At 51.9% G+C, this 5,272-nt stretch overlaps 1 pseudogene; it reads right to left on the reverse strand.

Moving 5' to 3' along the window:
* Window positions 1-2,671: 2,671 nt before the first annotated feature.
* LOC119314221 lies at window positions 2,672-4,548 on the reverse strand (annotated as a pseudogene).
* Between the last annotated feature and the right edge of the window lie 724 nt (window positions 4,549-5,272).

Genomic DNA, 5,272 nt, shown 5'->3' on the forward strand with positions numbered 1-5,272 from the left:
GATCTTCCTTCCAGTATTTATTATATATTCCAAAATAGTTCTCCGTTGATTTTCAGGTCATTCTGAGAACTTTTATCTCTGCACAAAAATAACATCATGGCAATTCTGCTGAAAACAGCGTCAGTCTGGGTTAGTTCCATTCAAATCATGGAAGTTAGAGTCCAAAACAAGGGCAAAAGTGTTTGGAAAAGTAGATACGACGAAGACGTATCAGTAGCCAGTAGCGCCGGATAGATATACGAAAACTTGTTGTTCGATCAATCTCTCGGAGAAGGAGAGGTCGATATCACTTCCCTCTGTATGAATATGTTCATGACGAACTTCTGTACTTAATGGTTTCCTTCATTTGCTTACTAGCTAGCGTCGACCAAGCACGGAGAAAAGAGAGGACACTTCTCTCTATTAATTAATTAGCTACCTAACACAATATATGAAACCTCCCAAAATTAACCATACAAAACCCCCAACCCCCCCCCCTTCAAAAAAAACAAAAACCCTAACCCGTGAAATGCTGACGCGTGGTAGCTTATTGGTCCCGGTTGGTGCTACCAACCGGGACAAAAGACCCCCTGTCAGGGCAAGCCGCCGTGGCCATGTGGAGACCCATCTGTCCCGGTTGGTGTAAGAACCGGGACTAAAGGTTTAGGGCTTTAGTAACGACCCTTTAGTCCCGGTTCCCTAACCGGGACAAATGGGCCTTACGAACCGGGACGAATGGCCGTTTTTCTACTAGTGAATGCACACACCGACGAGGAGGTTGCGCCCCAGATGATTCAAATACAGGCATCAGAGTGAGCCAAACAAACCTAGAGAAGAAAGCACATGGGATGTGAGGACATGTGCTCTTTTTTTCACGAGGAAAACTTCCAATCTATTCATCAACTGTCAAGGTAATACAAAGAACACCAGAAGTAAAAAATACATCTAGGTTCGTAGACCACCTAGCGACGACTACAAGCACTAGAGCAGGCCAAAGGCGCGCCGCGATCATCGCCCCTCCCTCATCGGAGTCGGGCAAACCTTATTATAGTAGACAGTCGGGAATTCATTGTGCTAAGACCCCATAGGACCAACACACCAAGACAGCAATCGCCGATGATGAAGAGATGTTTAGATCAGAAGGATCCAACCTGTAGACATGTGAACACATACAAATGAAGACCGGCTCCACGTGGATCCATCAAAGACAAACGTCGACCAAATCTCGCGAGATCTGCCAGAGACAAACCTCCGCACGCCCATCGTAGATGGTAGAAACACCACCGGGATGGGGGCTAGGCGTGAAGGACCTTATTCCATCTTCAGAGAGCCGCCGCCGCCTTGCCTCTCTGAGCAGGACACATACCCTCACAAAACTTAAAAAATCATATGAAAACAAAGCCCTCCCGTCGGCAAGGGCCGGGATCCACCATGCTTCCATGGCCCTAAGACCATAGAAAGCGAGATAGACCGGTGACGGCGCCGACAGGAGACACTAGAAACCCTAGCGCTTAGGCTGCCCACACGTACGAGAGCGAAGGCGTACGTGAGGACATGTGCTCCTACAGACAATGGACAAAATATACCAAACAAATTGTCCGGACTTCCCAATTCTTCCCCAAGTTTGGTTCGTGTTTGTGAGCACTCGAACATCAAACTGGTCCATGTATGTTTGATGCAGGGTGTTAGAACAAAACGTATCCGGACCGCATGACCGGATTAGAGGCGTTTGATGCACGTCGTTGGAGTTACCTTACGCGAAAACTCAACGGTGGCAAACCAGTGGTCGAGGTCGGGAACATACTCGGCTTATGTTCTTTCTGGTTGGATAGCATTTTTTACGTTCTAAATAGAATTTCCATGAGTTGTCTCATATTATTTCAGGTTTGATATCATATTTATTTCTGAGCAACTATTTTGGACTTTCGGAAATCACTTACAAAGATTAACATAAAAAAGGTCCCTTGCGCGACCGATTGAGACCTATTGTGATAGGGCAGCAGTCGGCATTTGACGGATGATATCCTGCGTAAGAGCAACTTTAGGAGATACACATAATACAATAATAATAGATGTGCGAGCTTATTATGGGACTTCTATGGAATACAACGTTCTCCTTTCTTATTAACCAGCTAAATACACGTGTGTTGCTATGTGATGAAACACTATCTAAAGAATGATAGCGTGTGATCGATTGTCATCTGGCATGATGGCGTCAACTGTGTTGTGACAATGTTCGTGGCTATCAGCCCCTGCCAGGAGAAGGGTGGCGAGATGAGAGGTGTGGTCGGGTTTAAGATCTCGTCGGGCCCCGACAGACGTCCATCCATGTTACATAGATCAAAAGATTATAAAATTGCAAAATGTGGTTATCACTAAATGATAGAAAATTTTCTCTAGAACATGCTAAATGTAAAAAAAATCTGAAAATCGTAACATGGCAAACTTACGAATAGTTGTTCTCTCACATTAAAAAGGCCGTTATTCAAAGATTTTTTGAACGAACCCCCCAAAAAAAGGCATGACAATTTGCATCTGTACATGGTGGCAAAAATATGTGGATTAAATTTGTTAAGGTATTTTTACTACATACATGAAGACACAAAAAATGTGGATTAAAAGTTACCATCATGTAGAGCACAAAAAATGTACCATATAATGTTCAGTAGTAATTGCCATCTTGTTTCATGAAGTAAAATTTACCATGGTCTACATCAGCACACCATAAAAAGCTACCCGTATGTTTGGCATTTTTGTTACTCCACTCAGGGCCATCATCACTCTCGGAAGGAACGAACTTTCTTAACAAGCAAATAAGGTACAGTTGTAGTGTTCTCTAATTACAGTGAAGATCGATGTAGAGCTAGTTCTTGGGTAGGAGCACGTCACGGACCAGCTCGTCGAAATTTCGGTGAGACGAGCCGCCGGGCATGGCCGCGTTGACCGCGCTCTCCTTCCACTCCTGCGCTCTCTTCCTCATGCTCTTCCCCTTCTCCCCTTCCATGATCTCCGTGATAAGTCGGGCGACAGCGTCGCGCCGGACGTTGCTGTTGATCTCCATGCCGACACCCCACTCGTTGCACTGGTACCTACAGTTGGTCTGCTGGTCGGCGAAGAACGGCCAGCTGATCACCGGCACGCCGCCGCACAAGCTCTCCAGCGCCGAGTTCCAGCCACTGTGCGTCAGGAAGGCGCCCACGGCGGGGTGGTCGAGCACCTGCTGCTGCGGGCACCAGGACGCCATGAGCCCGCGCCCCGCCGTCTCGGCCAGGAACTCCTCGGGGAGCACCGCGGCGTCGCCCTTCACCAGGTCTCGACGGACAATCCACATGAACTGCTTCCCGCTCTGCGCGAGTCCCCACGCGAACTCCACCATCTGCGCGCTGGTCATGACAGTGATACTGCCGAAGTTGACGTAGACGACGGAGCCGGGCTCCCTGCCGTCCAGCCACTGCAGGCACTCGTCCTGCTCCTTCCAGAGGCTGAGGTTGATGGCGGAGCGCGGCGAGGGCGGCTCCTTGTGCGCCAGCAGCGGGAGCGGGCCGAGCGTGTAGACCTTGGGCAGGCCGAGCGCCTCCATGGCCTGCACCGCCTCGCCCTCCAGTTCGTCGAAGCTGTTGAGGATGACGGCCGACGCACCGGCCGTGTGCTCCGTCTCCCGCAGGACGTAGTGCACCATGTACTCGTCCGGGTCCGTGGTGCGTATGAAGGACGGGAAGTCCCTGAGCCTCATGCTCCGCAAGCCCGGCACGTCCTCCACCGGCGTGTCAAGGTATCCGTTCGTCAGCTGCTCGGCGTCTGCATGCGTAAAGACATATATTCAGATAAGAGCTTCGATCAGCAGCTATCAATGGCCGCACCGAGCAGAAATTGTTGACGCGCGCACTGACGGGAAACAAAACAAAAAGCAGTGCATACGTACCTTTGAGTGGGGCGAGGCCACGGCCGATGAGGAGGCGGTAGTGGCGGTACCCGAGATAGCTGATGGCGCTGGCGGTCCAGAGCTGGACGTAGGGGAGGTCGAGCTCGTTGGCGGCCTTCATGGAGAACCCCATGACGACGTCAGAGATGACGCATGTGACCGCTGGGTGACCGGTGGCAGGGTCGTTGAGCCGCGCGAGGAGTTCGCGGAACGGCCCGAGGCAGGTCTCAGTGGTGGACTTGCAGAGCGCAGGGATGTCCTGCGTGACGTCGTCGTCGTCGGACGGCGGCAGGCCGTCGGGGATGGTGGAGAAGCGGAAGCCTGGGAGGCCGGCCACGGCGGCGGCGCCGCGGGAGCGGACGAGGCGGGCGTGGTTGTACTCGGTGTTGACGAAGGTGACGTGGAAGCCCCGGGCGTGGAGCAGCTTGCCACGTTGAGCATCGGGGTGATGTGCCCCTGCGCCGGGTACGGCAGGCACACCGCGTGTGGCTTCCCGGCGGCGGCAGGTCCCATCGAGCCCATCTCCGCTGCAGATGACTCCGAGCGTTCCGAGCTGCCGGTCCAAGATGGGTCGATGGCAACAATGGCTTCCTCCTGGCTGAACTCTCGTACGTGGCCGGCACTTGCTTTGTTTCGTAACTTGGTTGGCTGGGGATCGATATGAATTGGTTACCTCGGCGAGAGCGCGGCTGTATTTGTAGGCACGGCCTGCGCAGGCAGCACTACTCCATATTAGGAGGGGCATGACAGTGAGAATCGCCATTTTGTTACGAAAAACGCAAGTGATGACGTATTAGGATCGTGTTAGTTGGACTGGATGAGTATATTGTTTGTTTATTGCACCATGGCTGCTTCGAGGATGGAGACTTGTTGGTCACTTGTTGGTCCTACTCCTACCTCCACACAAAGCAGCCGGCGTGTGATCATGTGCGGGTCAGCGTGAGAGGTCGCTACGTGTGCAGCGGCGCCGCATGGGCAACAGCGGCAAGTTGGCAGCCGGCCGGCATGATCTACAGCACCGGCCATGTGCTATACGTGCGCGCTGAGATCGTCGGTAATGCGAAAACCAACATAGTGTAGACTCCTTATTAGCACTCTTTATGGCTTCGGTTCTGCTGGTGACCAGCCATCCACAGTGGCGGTGTGCTTGCGTACGCTCCTACTCCTAAAACTAACTATGTCGACGGTTAGCAAATTTGTACATCTACTCCTTGACCCGTAACGTTGGGCTCTTTGGCGTGCAGTTGCCGTCAGCGTGGCCAGCTCTGGCCTGTCCTGGGGCATGGGAACCAAAGAAAGAAGGCAGAAACTCTCTGAACATAATTCGTTTTCTTTGGATGAACTGGTGCATGTGGCATGCAACGGACAAGG

This window comes from Triticum dicoccoides, chromosome 6A, assembly GCF_002162155.2.
Source record: "Triticum dicoccoides isolate Atlit2015 ecotype Zavitan chromosome 6A, WEW_v2.0, whole genome shotgun sequence".
In the NCBI taxonomy this organism is placed as follows: Eukaryota; Viridiplantae; Streptophyta; class Magnoliopsida; order Poales; family Poaceae; genus Triticum; species Triticum dicoccoides.